At 41.8% G+C, this 18,720-nt stretch overlaps 1 pseudogene; it reads left to right on the plus strand.

The window, feature by feature from the left end:
- Positions 1-2,113: 2,113 nt before the first annotated feature.
- LOC125355439 lies at positions 2,114-3,559 on the plus strand (annotated as a pseudogene).
- The last annotated feature ends 15,161 nt before the right edge of the window (positions 3,560-18,720 follow it).

Raw genomic sequence — 18,720 nt, forward strand, 5'->3', positions numbered from 1 at the left:
ATTGTTAATTGGAGACAAAAGCCTCATGGTATTTTTATGCCTGGGCTAGCTTCCCTCCTCCATCCTCAGATCTGTTTCCTCAGTAGCTAGCATTATAGGTGTGAGCCCCTGGCACTTGATTAAGATGGGTACTTCTGCTCATAGTTTTACTGTTGCATATTCACAAGGAATACATTGTGTCCATCTTGATTTCCATGAAAATGAGAACCAAGTTTCTTTATTTTCTTTCAGTCCTGTGTAACTTCTTTCCTGTTGCAGATGCCCACTGGTATTATTAACCAGTGACTCTCCGACCTAGATCCATGGCAAATCACCCAGACTTGCCCTTCAAGCTCTACTTGAGTTTGATAAGAGTATAAATTCAGCATTGACACAGGCAGTTGAGAGCAGAATCAATTTCAGAGGCTTTCTATGTACATACAGATTTTGTGATAGGGTCTGGACCTTTGTGTTGAAGGAGGTTGAATTCAAAGAAGTGGCAGAGGGTATTCAAGTGAATAAAGTCAAAGTTGGAGCTCTAGTGGTTATAAATAAAATGTGCTGCCAGTGCCACAGAATGAATAGGTGGAAAAAAGACTTTTACAATGCCACCGTCTGTCTTTGGGCATCACTTTCTGAAAAGCAACATAGGATCTACCTTTAGAGCTCTAGCAATGCAGAAATGCCAGCAGTACCACATACCAATCAGACAAGGTCAGCAGAGAGGAGCTTGCAATGGTGCCCTTAAATGGAATGTTTTAAAGTCAAGTCATTGCCTTTGTATGAAGGCCTTAATAGAGGCATTTAAAACTTAGTTGAGTAACAACAGTTGGTTGAGCTAGAAAACTATGAAGTTGAAGATAGTAGATAAACAATTTGAAAGTCTTGTGTTCCAGAGTTAGTCATGTGTAGTATTTTAGTAAAGTCCTTCTAGTTTTATCAACTTTAATTTTTGCAGTTGATAAAAACCATCAAGCAGAAGCCATATTAAATTCTAAGTGGAAATTTACTTAGAGAATTGATTCTTTTTGAAGTGCAAACCTAGGAGTAATATTGGTATACCTAAATATTCTAAGAACTCTAACTAGGAAAAATATATATAATTAGGAAATGTTGACAGTCTTTCTGCTTTTCCTTTTTGTTGTTGTTGGTGGTGGTAGAATTAGAGTTTGAACATGGGGCTTTGTTCTTGCTAGGCAGATGCTCTACCGCTGCAGCTCTTTTCACCTTGGTTATTATTATTGTTTTTGAGATGGGGTCCTTCTTTTCACCTTTTTTTTTTTGAAATGGGGTCCTTCTTTTCACCTTTTTTTTTTTTTTTTTTGAGATGGGGTCCTTCTTTTCACCTTGGTTATTTTTTTGAGATGCCGTCCTTCTTTTTACCACAGCCAACCTAGATTGTGATCCTGTTACTTATGTTTACCAAGGTAGTTGTAATGATCAAATGTACTAAACTATATGCTGTAAACCAACTGTACAACTTGGGGGGGGGGAGTTGTGCAGGAGGGAAGATGGAAGAAAAATGAGGGAGGAGGTAACAAGTTTGATAAGAAATGTACTCACTGTCTTACATATGAAACGGTAACCCTTCTGTACATCACTTTGACAATAAGTAAATTGATTAAAAATAATCAAAAGTACTACCATGCATATATTCTACTGTTGAGATGGGGCTTTGTGAGTGTTTTTTTTGCCCATGCCTACATGAACCTGTAATTCTCAAAATCTCAGCCAGGTGTAGACCATTGCATTCTGCTACTGGTGGAGATAAGGTCTTAGGAAGTTCTTGGGTTGGCCTCTAACTGCAATCTTCTTAATCTTCAGCTCCCAAGCAGCTTGGATTCCAGGCATAAGTTGCCATGCTTGGCATGAAAGGAGAACTGTCTTTAAATAGTTTTCCTAGCCAAACCAAAATATCAGAACCAAATTAAATCTATCCTAACAATATAAAACAGTATCCCTATGACATAAAAATGACTTCTTTTTTTAAACATAATGATTTTAATTTAGGTTTATTAAAAATCCTGCATAAAACTAAAATGGAGGCTGGTTTCTTGCCTTAAGGAGTGCATCGCCTTTCCCGCTGGAGTCTAGATGTTGACATGTAATAAGGCAGGCAGTGGGATGGTGGTGGATGCGGCCAGCTCCAATGGGCCTTTCCAGCCCGTGGCCCTTCTCCATATTCGAGATGTTCCTCCTGGAGATCAAGAGAAGCTTTTTATCCAGCAGTTACGTCAGTGTTGCGTCCTCTTTGACTTTGTTTCTGACCCACTGAGTGATCTGAAGTGGAAGGAAGTAAAACGAGCTTCTTTAAGTGAAATGGTAGAATATATCACCCATAATTGAAATGTGATCACAGAGCCCATTTACCCGGAAGTAGTCCATATGTTTGCAGTTAACATGTTTCGAACCTTGCCACCCTCCTCCAATCCTACGGGAGCAGAATTCGATCCAGAGGAAGATGAACCAACGTTAGAAGCAGCTTGGCCTCATCTTCAGCTTGTTTATGAATTTTTCTTAAGATTTTTAGAGTCTCCAGATTTCCAGCCTAATATAGTGAAGAAATATATTGATCAGAAGTTTGTATTGCAGCTTTTAGAGCTCTTTGACAGCGAGGATCCTCGGGAGAGAGATTTTCTAAAAACCACCCTTCACAGAATCTATGGAAAATTCTTAGGCCTGAGAGCTTACATCCGAAAATAGATAAATAATATATTTTATAGGTTTATTTATGAAACAGAGCATGATAATGGCATAGCAGAATTACTGGAAATATTGGGAAGTATAATTAATGGATTTGCCTTACCACTCAAAGAAGAGCACAAGATTTTCTTATTGAAGGTGTTACTGCCTTTGCACAAAGAGAAATCCCTGAGTGTCTACCATCCCCAGCTGTTGTACTGTGTCGTGCAGTTTTTAGAGAAGGACAGCACCCTCACCGAGCCAGTGGTAATGGCACTTCTCAAATACTGGCCAAAGACTCACAGTCCATAAGAAGTAATGTTCTTAAATGAACTAGAAGAGATTTTAGATGTAATTGAACCGTCAGAATTTGTGAAGATCATGGAGCCCCTTTTCCGGCAGTTAGCCAAATGTGTTTCCAGCCCGCACTTCCAGGTGGCAGAGCAAGCACTGTATTACTGGAACAACGAGTACATCATGAGTCTGATCAGCGACAATGCAGCAAAGATCCTGCCCATCATGTTTCCATTCTTGTACCGCAACTCAAAGACCCATTGGAACAAGACAATCCATGGCCTGATATACAATGCCCTGAAACTCTTCATGGAAATGAACCAGAAGCTCTTCGATGACTGTACTCAACAGTTCAAAGCAGAGAAGCTAAAAGAGAAGCTAAAGATGAAAGAGTGAGAAGAAGCATGGGTTAAAATAGAGAATCTAGCCAAAGTGAATCCCCAGGTACTAAAAAAAAGACTACTTTGAAAGTGTCCAGGGTGTTACTGATCTCTGTAAGACAGGCGCATGGCTTCCCTGGGGGGGGGTGGGCGGGGGGAATCAAGTTTACTAACACTGTATATGAAAATGTCTGCAATAAATACTTTTAAACTTTGTAAAAAAATCCTGCATAAAAGATAATTTAGTGCCTATACAATACATGCAATAAATACATATATATATATAGCCCACATAATATTTTATCATTACTAATTGAAGAAAAGTTTCCTCAAAGAAAGTTATTAGCAAAACTGAAATTAAAAATATATTCTTGAAAGGAGGGAAGATGGCGCCACCACAGTAGGGAGGTACCCCAACTCACTCCAACAGAATAGTGAGCTGGGAACTCCACACCCAACACCCCATCAAGAACCCAGAAAACCCAACAACCAGAAGCAACAGAGAAACACAGGAAATGAAAAAGAACAAAAAAAGAAGAGCCTCTAACCTGCATGGAACTGGAAAAATCTCCGGGGTACCCCCCCACCCGCCGACCCTGGCCCAAACAGGGCCAGGCTGGGAAAGGGGACCCAGTGCCGGCAAGCGGGGCCACAGACCTTCAGCCACCAGAGAAGTAACAGCCGAAAAGTCACGCCAGGAGTTCAGAGCCTAGACAACAGGAGTTCCACGGACCCCAGATGGAGCGCAGACCGACCAAGACAGACGGCCGGGCAGCGGCACAAGACTGAGCGCGGGACCGAGCAGCCGGGAACTGGGCGGCGCAGACGGGGAGAGCCAGGACCGCCACCACCAAACGACCGATCGCCACACCCCAGCCCCCAGCCCCGAAAAGCCCACAGCAACATGGGACACACACACAATCCAGGACCAGTAAGTTCCCCATTACCCCCCCCCCCCACCAACAGGAGACCAGCTCTAGCAGAGACCCAAAACCTATAAAGAAGCTAGAGCTCCCTCCCTCCCCCTCCCTACCCCGAGGGAACAAAGGAGCAGCACCAAGGCATCCCGCCCGCCAAACCCCCAGCAGAGGAGCCAGAACCTGGCCGCACTGGCTCTGCCCCCTCCCCAGCAGGGGCCCGGGGACTTGTAGGCATTGGAAGTCCCACCTGAGGTGCCTGGTCCTCGCGGTCTTTTTGAACAACAGTCATAGGCTCTGGGTGTACAATACCAGCCCAGCAGGGACAGCTGGGCCCAATCTCACACCCCTTCCTCACAGTGGAGGCGCAGAATCTGTGGGCACCAACCCGCGCCCGGACACTTGATCCTACCGGGGCCCACCCATACAGCCCCCCACAGCAAGCTTGCGAGATGGCACAAGCACTCTCCAACAACTCGGGACAACACATCCCCAAAGGAAGCACTAGAGTGCACATGCATGTGCCCCACAGAGGGCCAGCGTGGGTCGGAGTGCTAGTTCTCCAGCAGGAGGACCGTCTGCCCAAACCCCTGCGGTAGTGCACAAGCAGGCAAGCTGCAACACCTGCCCTGATAGGTGTACCCCACACAGGTGGGCAGGGCCCCTCAACGGCAGCACCTGCTCTGATAGGCTCGGGCAGCACAGGTGGGCAGGGCCCCCCCAGCGGCAGCGCCCTCAGTAGGCGCACTCCGCATAGGGCTCAGCAGCAAATCTCAATCTGAGAGGTGAGCTCCTCTGACCAAGGTATCGAGTGGAAAAAAGAACCAAAGAAGAGAAAAGCCTCCACACCACGCTGAATCAGTGACCCGCAAACCCCCACCCGGGGCACGCTAGGGTCAGCACAACACAGCAGCAAGTCACTATCCTGCAGAGAAAGACACAGAACCTACCGACCCCCAAGCGCAGGGAGGGGGACCACCTCGGCAACAACCGACATGGTCATGCTCACCTATGGGGCAGTAAGGTTCAACAGCCAAACTCAAACCCAGAGCCAGGTCACAAACAAGTCTCCCACTGATGGATCAGCGGGAACCAGCACAAAGCCAACACAAGGAAGCTACCTACAGATCTCCAGATGCGCAAATAACAAAAAAATATTACAAATTACATCAAAGGGCAAGCCAACTCGCCAGCTCCAAAAAGCAGTACTACCGAAGAGGAGATGGAGAATAAAGAAAAAACTGAGGCTATGATAGCAGAAATGATGAAAAGCCTCAGGAATGAATTCAGAGAACAATTCCAGGAGTTTAGAATGAAACTCTCGAAGGACCTCCAGAAAGTCAAGAAAGAAATGGAAGCAAAAATGGATAGAGTGCAAACCTCTGTTAAAGAAGACCTTAACATCCTGAGAAGCGAAATGCATGGAAGAATAGATTTAAAATACAACTCTTTAAAGGAAGAAATTTCCATGATCAGAGCTGATCTGGCAACCATAAATAGCTCCCTGACATCCATAAACTCCACACTTGAATCCACAGCACAAAGAATTGACCATATTGAATCCTGAATCTCTCTCGGAGGAGGATGCAGCCGATAAGGACCAGAAAATTACCCACTCCAAGAAATGGTAAAGCTCCAGGGCAGACTAATCCAGGAGCTAGTGGACAAAGACAAGAGATATAATTTGCACATAATTGGAATAGAAGAAGGAGCCGAATACCAAAGCAGAGGGCTTCAACATATTTTCAATAAAATTATTGCAGAAAAATTCCCCAATCTCACAAGGGCCCTCACCCAGGTAACTGAAGCCTATAGGACTCCTGGCAAACCAGACCCTAGAAAATCCTCTCCCAGGCATATAATAATCAAGACTTCAAATCTCAAGAATAAAGAGCAAATATTGAATGCAGCCAAAGCAAAGAAAGAGATTTATTACAATGGGAAAAGGATACGAATAACAGCAGACCTTTCCACACAAACCTACCATGCACGAAGAGAGTGGAAGAACACAATCCAAGTCCTACAGGCCAACAATTGCCAACCTAGAATCAGATACCCAGGGATTTTAGAGTTCATATTTGAGGGAAAAACCAGATCTTTCCATAGCAAAGAGGATCTAAAGGAGTATGTCAATAAAAAACCAGCCTTACAGGGAATTCTAAGAGGGGAATCCCACCCAACAGAAATCGTACAGGACACACAGACAGAAACAGAAAGAAACTATAATAGCCAGAGCCCAACAGAAAGAACAGCTCATTAAAGACAAGGAAAAAAAAAGAAAGGAAAAACAGCCTAACAGGAAAATGGAAAGGGAAAAAACATTCTTATCCTTGATCTCTTTGAATATAAATGGTATAAACTCTCCGATAAAGAAGAGCAGACTGACAGAGTGGATCCGCGAGCAAAAAGTTGCCATATGTTGTCTACAAGAGACCCACCTTACAGCAAGGGATAAAAACAGGCTCCGAATGAAAGGATGGAGCAAGATCTTCCAAGCAAACGCACCTACCAAAATGGCAGGAGTAGCTATCCTGATCTCAGACAAGCTGGACTTCTCATTAAAATCAACTCAAAAAGACAAAGAAGGACACTGAATTTTAATACAAGAAAAAATCCAGAATCAAGCCATCACAGTGATAAATGTATACTCACCTAACAAAAGAGGCCCTACATATGTCAAGCAAATTCTCACAGAACTACAGAACAAGATAGACGCAAACACAATCATAGTGGTGACTTTAATACCCCACTCTCTCCAAGACAGATCCAACACCCAGAGGATTAGCAAGGGAACTGAGGACCTAAGTAACACCATATCCCAAATGGATCTGACAGATCTATACAGAATCTTTTACCTACAGAGATCCAATACACCTTCTTCTCAGCACCCCATGGATCATACTCCAAAATAGACCATGTCATAGCCCACACAAAGAACCTCAGCAACTACAAAAGTATTGACGTCATTCCATGTATTATATCTGACTGCAGTGGAATAAAGGTAACCCTCAATAACAACGGTTGCCACAGAGGCTATACACACTCTTGGAGGCTAAACTCCTCACTGTTATCTAACACTTGGGCCACAGACCAAATTAAAGATGAAATTAACAATTTCATAAGCCACAATAACAATGAAAATACATCACAAAGAAACCTATGGGATACAGCTAAGGCAGTACTGAGGGGCAAGATCATTGCCTCAGCACTCACATTAAAAGAATGGAAGCAGAGCAGGTGAATAACCTGCTCTAAACAAATGGAGAAACAAGAAATGATCAAATCTAAAATGACTAGGAGGAGAGAGATCACAAAGATCAAAGAAGAGATAAATCTGATTGAAAATAGAAAGACCATTCAACAAATAAATAAGACTAAAAGCTAGCTCTTCGAGAAAATAAATAAAATTGACAGACTCCTCGCAAGACTTACAAAAAAAAGAAGAGACTCATATACGTAAAATCAGGGACTCCACCGGAAAAATTACAACAAATACACACGACATTCAAACAATCATAAGGAACTATTTCCAGAACCTCTAAACACAAAAAAACAATAATTTTCAGAAATGGATCAATTTTTTGAGAAATATAAACTGCCCAAACTGAACCAAGAAGAAATAAGTCAACTAAATAAACCAATAACATACAGAGACACAGGAGGTAATCAAGAACCTCCCAACAAAGAAAAGCCCAGGCCCAGACGGATTCACCAACGAATTCTTTTTTTTTTTTTTTTTTTTTTTTTTTTGGCCAGTCCTGGGGCTTGGACTCAGGGCCTGAGCACTGTCTCTGGCTTCTTTTTGCTCAAGGCTAGCACTCTGCCACTTGAGCCACAGCGCCACTGCTGGCCATTTTCTGTATATGTGGTGCTGGGGAATTGAACCCAGGGCCTCATGTATATGAGGCAGGCACTCTTGCCACTAGGCCATATCCCCAGCTCACCAACGAATTCTATAAAACCTTTAGTGAGGAGCTAATACCAATACTCCTCAAACTCTTCTGCGAAATAGAAACAGAAGGAGAAATCCCAAACTCATTCTATGAAGCTACTATTATACTCATCCCTAAACCAGGCAAAGACCCAACAAAAAAAGAGAACTACAGACCAATATCACTAATGATCACAGACGCAAAGCTCCTCAATAAAATATTAGCTAACAGGATCCAGAAACTGATCAAGAAAATTATAGATCATGACCAAGTAGGCTTCATCCCACAGTCACAAGGATGGTTCAACATCCGTAAATCAATCAATGTAATCCACCACATCAACAGAACTAAAATCAAGAATTATCTCAGTCGATGCCCAAAAAGCCTTTGACAAAATACAACATCCATACTTATGAAAAGCTCTGGAGAAAACAGGAATAAATGGAACATTCCTCAAAACAATAAAATCCATGTACAACAGATCAACTGCTAACATCGTATTAAATGGGGAGAAACTAAAATCATTCCCCCTAAACTCAGGAACAAGACAAGGATGCCCACTCTCCCCACTTCTTTTCAACATAGTGCTGGAATCCCTAGCCATAGCAATAAGGCAAGAGGAGGACATCAAAGGGATCCATATTGGCAAGGAATAAATCAAGCTATCCCTATTCGCAGATGACATGATCTTATATCTGAAGGACCCAAAAAACTCAGTCCCCAAACTCCTACACCTAATAAACCATTTTGGCAAAGTAGCAGGATACAAAATCAACCCCCAAAATCAGCAGCTTTTCTGTACACCAGCAATGTACAAGCAGAAAAGGAAATTATGGAAATAATTCCATTCCAGTAGCCAAAAAAAAAAGAATAAAGTACCTAGGGATCAACCTAACCAAGGACGTGACAGACCTATTTAATGAGAACTATAAAAATCTAATAAGGGAAATCAAAGAAGACACAAGGAGATGGAAAGACCTCCCATGCTCATGGGTAGGCAGAATCAATATAGTGAAAATGGCCATATTGCCCAAATTGTTATACAAATTCAATGCAATACCCATCAAAATCCCAGCTACATTCTTCACTGAAATAGAGAAAGCAACCCATAAATTCATATGGAACAGCAAAAGACCTAGAATAGCTAAAGCAATTCTAGGCAAAAAAAGCAGCGCAGGAGGTATCACAATACCAGACTTCAAGCTCTACTATAGAGCCATGATAACAAAAACAGCCTGGTATTGGTATAAAAACAGACCTGAAGACCAGTGGATTAGAATTGAAGATCCAGAAATAAAACTGCACTCTTACAGTCAGCTGATATTCGACAAAGTATCTAAAGACATACAATGGAATTAACAGAGCCTCTTCAACTACTGGTGTTGGGAAAACCGGGCGGCCATATGCAGAAAATTCAAAGTAGACCCTAGCCTATCACCATGCACCAAGATCAACTCAAAATGGATCAAGGACCTCAACATCAGACCTGAATCCTTGAAACTACTGAAGGACAGAGTAGGAAAGACACTAGAACTTATAGGCACAGGAAGGAACTTCCTAAATAGAGTCCCAGGGGCACAACAGATAGGGGAGAGACTCGACAAATGGGACTACTACAAATTAAAAAGTTTCTGCACAGCTAGGGACATAGCCACCAAACTAGAAAGACAGCCCATCATATGGGAAAGGATCTTTACCAACACGGCAACAGACAAAGGCCTAATATCTGTCATCTACAGAGAACTCAAAAAACTAAGTCCCTCCAAGCCCAGTAAACCAATTAGGAAATGGGCAAAGGAGCTAAAGAGAGACTTCACAAGAGAAGAGATAAAAATGGCAAAGAAACATATGAGGAAATGTTCAACATCCCTGGCAGTAAAGGAAATGCAAATAAATAAAAACAACCCTGAGATACCACCTCACTCCAGTTAGAATGGCCTATACTCTGAACTCAGGCAACAACAAATGCTGGAGGGGATGCGGGGAAAGAGAAACCCTTCTCCACTGTTGGTGGGAGTGCAAATTAGTACAACCACTTTGGAGAACAGTATGGAGGTTCCTCAAAAAGCTCAACATAGACCTACCCTATGACCCAGCCATACCACTCCTAGGCATCTATCCTGAACAACAGGTCTCAGGATATCAAAAAGACATCTGCACATCCATGTTTATCACTGCACAATTCACAATAGCCAAAATTTGGAAACAACCCAGATGCCCCTCTCCAGATGAATGGATCCAAAAAAATGTGGTACCTATACACAATGGAATACTACATAGCAATTAGAAATGATAAAATATTGGTATTTGCAGGGAAATGGTCAGAACTTGAACAAATAATGTTGAGCAAGACAAGCCTAGAACACTGAAAACAAAGGGGCATGATCTCCCTGATATATGACTGTTAAGGTGTAGGGAGGGGGAGACAGTAGAGACCAGGTCTGTGAAACCAAAAACCTCTTGTCAAATGGTATTTCCCACAGGTTTGGGTCAGCGACCCTACATTATGTAACTAAAACCAAGTAACTACTCAACATATAAAGGTCAAAAATTGACCTCTCAGTGGACCACAATAGCTCAAAAGCTATGTATGTACGTTCATATAAGACTATTGTCGACATATTGTCTATTGTCGACATTACATTTAAAGCCCTAGGCGAATTTCCTTTGGCGTAGGCCACGTGGCTACTGTATATGTTCTTGGTACATTGTGTATTGTATGTATGTCTACCTGACCTAGGAAGGGAAAGAAAAACAGGGTGTAAGATAGCACAAGAAATGTACATACTGCCCTACTATGTAACTGTACCCCTTGTGCACAACACCTTGTCAAAAAATTTTTGTTTAATTTATAAATAAATTGTAAAAAAATAAAAATATATTCTTGTATTGTTAGATTTTTTTTTCATAGAGTCTAAAAGTGACCAGCAAGAGAAACACAAAGCTTTTTAAGATTTAAGAAAACAACAAAACAATTGGAGGTCATTCATTTATTCTTTTGTTTCATTGTTTAAATATTTATTGAACATATGCTTCATGCTACAGCACCTCACCAAGTGGTGCTGTAACTTTGCCAAATCTCATAGATATAAAATTCCTTGTGGCTCTATGCCACTTTTTAACCTGGCACTGAGTATGATGGGCATGTAACTATTAAGGGTTTCACACACAGAGAGCAAGCAATGGACTCAGCTTAATCCAACTTTGTTCTTCTTTTTTTCCTCATTTATTGTCAAAGTGATGTACAGAGAGGTTACAGTTTCATACGTTAGGCCTTGGGTACATTTCTTGTACTGTTTGTTACCTCCTCCTTCATTCAGCCTCCCTCTCGCCCTTTCCCTCTCTCCCCATGAATTGTTCAGTTGGTTTACGCCAAATGGTTTTGCAAGTATTGCTTTTGGAGTTGTTTGTCTTTCTATCCTTTGTCTCTCGATTTTGATATGCCCTTTCACTTCCCTAGTTCTAGTACCAGTATATATAGTATCCAGTGTACTCAGATGAGAAACAGTGATAGTGCGGGTACAACCACAGGAAGGGGATACAAGAGGATCATCAACAATAGAAGCTTCAGTTTCACATGGCATGTTGAAAGTGATTACAACACTGATATAACAATCATTTCCATAACATGGAGTTCATTTCACTTAGCATCATCGTATGTGTTCCTAAGGGTATAGCTATTGGGCTCTTGTGATCCTGTGCTGTGACTAGCCTAAACCTGTGCTAATTATTCCCTATGAGGGAGACCATAGAGTCCATTTTTCTTTGGGTCTGGCTCACTTCACTTAGTCTAATTTTTTTCCAAGTCCTTTCATTTCCTTACGAATGGGGCAATGTCATTCTTTCTGATAGACCCTGAAAACACTAAAAGAAGTAGGAGAAACACTTGGGCTCCTTGGCACAGGACGAAACTTTCTTAACAAAGACCCAGAAATGCTACAAATCAAGGAAAGGATGGATAAATGGGACTGCATCAAACTGCAGAGCTTTTGCAGGGCAAAGGACATAGCTCGCAAGATAAACAGAAAGCCCACAAATTGGGAAAAGATTTTTGCCGGCCATACAATGGACAAAGGCCTCATATCTAAAATATATGCAGAACTAAAAAAGTTAAATTCCTCCAAAACAAAACCGCAAAGAACCAACAGCTCCCTCAACAAGTGGGCTAAAGACTTAAATAGAGACTTCTCTGATGAGGAAATGAGAATGGCCAAGAGACATATGCAAAAGTGCTCTAAATCACTGGCCATAAAAGAAATGCAAATCAAAACAACATTGAGATTCCACCTTACCCCAGTAAGAATGTCCTTTTTCAAGAAAACTAACAATAATAAATGTTGGTGGGAATGTGGCCAAAAGGGAACCCTACTTCATTGGTGGTGGGAATGTAAGCTGGTTCAGCCACTCTGTAAAGTGCTATGGAGATTCCTCAGAAGGCTAAACATAAAGCTCCCCTATGACCCAGCAGCCCTATTTTTGGGCATCTACCCAAAAGACCACAAACAAAAACACACTAAAGCCACCAGCACATCAATGTTCATTGCAGCACAATTTGTCATAGCTAAAATATGGAACCAACCCCTCAGATGCCCCTCAGTAGATGAATCGATCAGTAGATGAATCGATATGTGGTACATATACACAATGGAATTTTATACAAATGATTTCTTGAACTGGCTAACTTGGTCAAGTCTTAAACACTGAAGGTGATTTAAAACTCTAGTAGTCATTAGGCTTTCAATTAATTTTTTTACAAAGTATTTTTAAACAAAATAAAGATGATGGTATGGAGACACTTTTTAAGACTTATTTTGTTTTTGAATTAGCACACATATAGAATAAGTGGGTTTCATTGAGATCATTCCATACATGTAGACTTTCTCCATTATATTCCCATTTCTCTCCTCCCTTCTCCTTGCCTTTTCAAATAGTGTGTGGTAGGTTTAATTATGCTATCTTGTGTGTGTGTGTGTGTGTGTGTGTGTGTGTGTGTGTGTGTGTATCTGATGTATGTTGACCCTCTTTCTCAGCATCCTTTCCTTTTCCCTTCCCCATCATACTCTGTTTCCATTTTACATTTGTGTTCTATTATTGATGTTGTTGTTAGACTCATTATCATCATCGTTCCAACCACCATCATCACCATCATCATCATTTTGGTCTAGGTTCCCTAAATGAGATAGAACATAGGGTATTTGGTATGGAGATGCTTGAGGTCTTCAGTTGGAAACTTTCAGAGCTTTGATTCACTTGGGTGACAGGAGCAAGGCAAGCTGGAGCCGAGCTAGCTGTTCTCTTTTTTGTTTTCTTGATTATTTTGTGTTTTTAGCAGCTGCCTCCTGGTAATGTTCTTCTTTTCCTTCCTTTCTGAAATAAACAGGAAAAATCTACTGTCATTTTGAATAATCCCAGGCAAAAAAAGAGCCACGAGGGAGTGAAAGTTCCCTACAGAATGGCAAAAAATCTCAGCATTTTGGGGCCTTGACTATAAGAGGTATGTCCACCCAGTTCAGGCATTTGTGGGCAACACCTGGGATGGTATCTTTAACATGGGCTCTGTGTGATAAACACATCCAGGCACTGGTGGATGACACCTGGAATCCTAGAGGCTCAGGAGGGTGAGATCTGAGGATTGAGATTCAAAGCCAGCCCAGACAGGAAAGTCTGTGAGAAGACTCTTAGCTGCTTTTAACCACCTGAAAACTGGAAGGGAGCTGTGGCTCAAAGTGATAGAGTGCAAGTCTTGAGCACAAATGCTCAGGGACAGTGCCAAAGTCCAGAGTTCAAGCCCTCTAACCCACAACAACCACTACCACCACCACCATCACAACAACAAAACACCGTGGTGGTGCAGTGAGGGTTTGTGCTTCCAGCTCACGTATATTAAATATATCACAGTCATGTGGATGGTGCTTGAGATGCAGGGGTCACCACAGGCCAGTGGAATCTCAATCCTGGGGGAGAGAGCAAGGCTGTTAATAAGGGCTCCAGGTGACCCCCACTGAAACACAGGATCTCTGCTCTTGTAATTTCACTCTCTGGTTTGAGCACATCTAGATTCCAATCCTGATTTTACCCCCTCGTGAACCCTGTACTCTATTAAAGCTCTTTAGATTTTCTGAGCCCCACCTTCCTTATCCACAAAGGAGGAATATGATTGAGCCCCTGTCTCCCCAGGTTGTGCTGAACATGAGCAGTGCTATGAGGTACTTAGCCTCATATCTGGTTCATTCATGCACATGTGCATACATTTGAGGGATATTATTATTATCATTACTCTACATGTCTTATGAGGTATAACGAAATACACATTCTGGATTTGAGAGCAACATGTATGTATATTTAAAAGAATGACCAAGAAAATGTGGTATATATACACAATGGAATTCTTTCCATCAGAAAGAATGACATTGCCCTATTCATAAGGAAATGGAAAGGCTTGGAGATGATTATATTAAATGAAGTAAGCAAGACTCAACGAAACAGGTTGTGTGACTTCCCTTACTTGTAATAACTAGACTATATCTAGAATATTCTTAGCAGAGGATCACAATAGTGTAATAGCTATGTGAGTATGACTGTATAAAATGATACTTATTGAAATGAACTCTAAGAAATGGAAACGAGTTTTTTAAATCATATTTTTGCAGTAATTTTTTCTTTTCATTTGGTTTATTACCTATTGTCACTGTTTTTGTGTCTGTACCCTTTGTCTTATATATGTATTTCTGATTTGGGGAAGGGGAAAGGAATTAGAAATGGTGGATCAATTCAACACTGATACTCACTAGACAGTATGTTGGAAATGAACTTTACAACTTGGGGCAGGGAGGAGGATTGGGAGGGGAAAAGTGGGAGAAAATGAGGGAGGAGGAACACTGCTCAAAAAGAAATGTACTCATTACCAGACTTATGTAAGTGTATACATCACACCTTTGCAATAAAATTTAAATTGAGTAAAAAGAATGACTCTCTTCACTAAAGGTAAGGCTAATTCCTTAGTGCTTACAGGTCAAATATGTCCCTCCAAAATCCACCTGTTACCAGTTTGATAGGATTAAAAGACAGAGCCTTTATGAGGTAATTAGGCCATGAGGGCTCCCCATTTGTGAAGGGATTAGGAGCTTTCATGCCAGGGCTTGATGGAGAGAGTGTCTAACTTTTCCTCCCTCTCTCCAGCCTCCTGCCCCATGAAGACACAGTCTTCCTCCTTCAAAGGATGCAGCCACAAGGCACCACTTTAGAAGCAGGCAACAGCCCTCACGAGACAACCAAACCAGTTTCCATAACTTTAAGAAACACATCTCTGTTGTTTACAAATTACCCAGTGTGTAGCATTTTGTTGTATAGTACCAAGTAGAAGAAGACACTCGGGTTTACCTGGTTTGTTCTTGTCCCAGATTCTGTGGCTCCTCTTTTGAGGGGCTCTGTGTTGTTCCTGTCCAAAAGAGGCAGGAGTTGGGGCCTGTTTTGTTAGTTTTAAGGCCCTTTACTCCTGAGTTTCTGCCTTTGAAGCAGCTCTGAGGGGAGTCCTTAGAGGGTGATTTACAGAGAGGGCTTTGATGCCTTCCTGTGTGTCCTACAAAATGCCATCAGTTTGCTTGACTTGTTAACCTTGTTGGCCTTTTGAAAACAAGGCCCTGCAGCTGTCCTCCTGCATTCATTCTTCAATCCCAGGCTGCGTCCTTTCTCTGCCCTGCTGTTCTGTTTGCTGCACACAGCCTCTCTGCTGTGAGTATGGAATCTCCAGTTTTGGTACTTCAGCAGGTCAGAATGCTTCCTTGTGGCCATTTGAGCAGCAATGGTCTTCTCCTGGAACTTTTTGGATAGCATCATTAGCTAGTAAATAGGCGTTACTCTTCCCACACACTATTCTCACAAGTTAAATTTTCTGTACTTTGTTGGGGCCTCAGGGTTATATGAATAACAAAGAGTTTTATGTGTTGATTTTGAGAGCTAGAGAAATTCTTGGTCTAGAATTTATATCTTTTACAGAAATTATTATTACGGGATGAATCCAGATCTCTCAAGCAAAAAAAGCATAATAGATAATAATTCTTTATTTTTTTTTCCTTACTAACTCGTATTTGTGGTTTACCACTTCTGGAGCCCAGGGCCCATTCAACTTATAGGATGTAGATCCTCAGGGAGCCACAGACCAAGATACGTGTGTGTGTGTGTGTGTGTGTGTGTGTGTGTGTGTGTGTGTGTGTGTAGACAGGCTGGGCAATTTTGAAAGGGCAGGAGGCATTACCTACTTTGGCTACCTTTGCAGGAAGATGGCACTTCTTCAATGGCATGTCATGGAAGACAGTTGTGTATAGATGGGCAGAGTGTTTATGTAGGCAGATAGGCTGAGTGGATTCAGTCCCAACAAATACAATGTGTGTCCCATTCTCCTTTCCTTTGGCTCCTGGCTGCCTACCACTTTTCTGACAGCATTTGTAACTGCAGCACCCACCTTCTCATCCTCTATTGCTCTTAACTCATCAGTTTATAAGCCAGGCTCATTCTGCACGAACAGGCTGCTTCACCGTCACATCTATAAGGCACCTTAATAACCGTCATCCCAGGAAGATAGTCGAGGAGTCCAGTACGGGCTCTGTACTATCCACTGGCAACTCGCACCAGATCAGGAAGGGCCCAGACTGTCTGTCTGTCTATCTATCTATCTATCTATCTATCTATCTATCTATCTATCTATCTATCTATCTAGTAATCTATCTATCTGTCTGTCTGTGTGTCTGTTGTGGCAGTCCTGGCATTTGAACTCAGGATCTGGACACTGTCCCTGAGCTTCTTTTGCTCAAGGCTAGCATTCTGCCACTTGAGTCACAGCTCCAGTCTGGCTTTTTGGTAATAATTTGGGGATAAAAGTCTCATGGGTTTTCATGTCTGGGCTTGCTTTGAATTGCAATGCTCAGATCCTCCCGATTCTCCTGAGGATCTAGGATTACATAATTGAGCCACTGGTGCCTAGTAGGGCCTGAGCCTTTTATGGAAACAAATATGACAGTAACAGAGAGATATCCATTGACTTCATATTGACTTCTGCTTTCAGAACTATATTCAGAACTGGTGTTCTTAGGAGGGAGTAAAGAAGAACATAAAACCCAACACCTACCTCTTTTGGTTGTCACTTCTCTGGTATGAATCTGGAAAAGGAAGAAAGAAAGATGATAGAATGATTTTTGCATGTCAGACAGGAAATTTACATACATGATATCATTTAAGCCATGTTCTCTTCAATGTAGATGATGAATCTGAGGCTGGAAAGAAGGTGCTTTCTTGCAGAAGGGCATGTAGCTGATAAATGTCTTAGCAGTGTCTTAGCAGTGGGCCAAAGAATTAGCCTCAACCTTTTCACCTGAATTACAAAATCACTTCTAAACTTCCTAGGCTTTGTATGCAAATGGATCCTTATTTTTCCACAAAGATTAAGATAGGATAGCTTATTGATGCATCTCTTCTGGCTCCTCTTGTTAAAGGATGGTACCCTTTTTTCCCCCAATTTTAATTAATTTTTGCTTTTGTAGTCATTTTCCAGCACCCAGGTGTCTGCAGGTGCTTATTGGGTAACTCTGTGCTTCTCCTGAAATTGCCAAAATAGTCTAAAGATAAGGAATGAAAAGAAAAAGGTAAGAAAGGTTTCCCCCAACAGGAGGCTATGATCTGAATGGAAATGTCTCATTATGGAGGAAAGCCAGAGGAAAAATGTCCCCTTGCTCTGTGGGTCATATCCAAAGTCACTCTGTTTGTAACCCAACACTCCTTCCATTCCCAGTGACAAATCTTGTTAGCTTCTTATCCAGGACAACCTTGTTCACTTTGACAAAGTCAAGTCCCTTATTTCCATTTTGTCCTAGGCTCCACACTTTCATCTCCACTCATAATATCACCATGAAGTCTTTCATCTAGAAGCAGTAATTAAAAAAAATACTATTCTATTGTGACTAGTTGGGCCAAATATTTGGCAGGCCATTTGTATCGAGAAGATCATTCACATCTCCTTTGAAGGACGAATGGTTCCTGGATGATCTGGCTGGCATCTCTACCTGCAAGAATTACACTTCAACCTAGGGCAGGGGCAGAAGCGATGTGATTGTGCAGAGCTTGTTTGTACATGGTTGTTTCCTTGAAATGGCCTTGTCTAAAATAGATGGGCAACTAAATGCTTCCTGTATCATTTGCTAGACATACTGTAGAAACAGCATATTTGAAACAATTGGCCTCAGCAAGCTTTTCAAGTTACTTCTTCATATTTATTTTTCTGTCTTGAAAGGTGGATAAAAGCAACTTTGCTTATCACAGTATAGAATGATCACCACACTAACAAACTGTGTGCAGCTCTGTGTGTGTGTGTATGTGTGTGTGTGTGTGTGTGTGTGTGTGTGTGTGTGTGTGTGTGTAGTTTGCTTTGCTCCTATCTCATCCCTCCCCAATACTCGGAGTAACCAGCTCTTATGTCCTTGGACAAGTTGTGGAACCCCTGTGAACTTAGCTTTGTACCATTTGTCCTGTCTGCGGGACCAGTGG

Source organism: Perognathus longimembris, chromosome 1 (genome assembly GCF_023159225.1).
Source record: "Perognathus longimembris pacificus isolate PPM17 chromosome 1, ASM2315922v1, whole genome shotgun sequence".
NCBI lineage: Eukaryota > Metazoa > Chordata > Mammalia > Rodentia > Heteromyidae > Perognathus > Perognathus longimembris.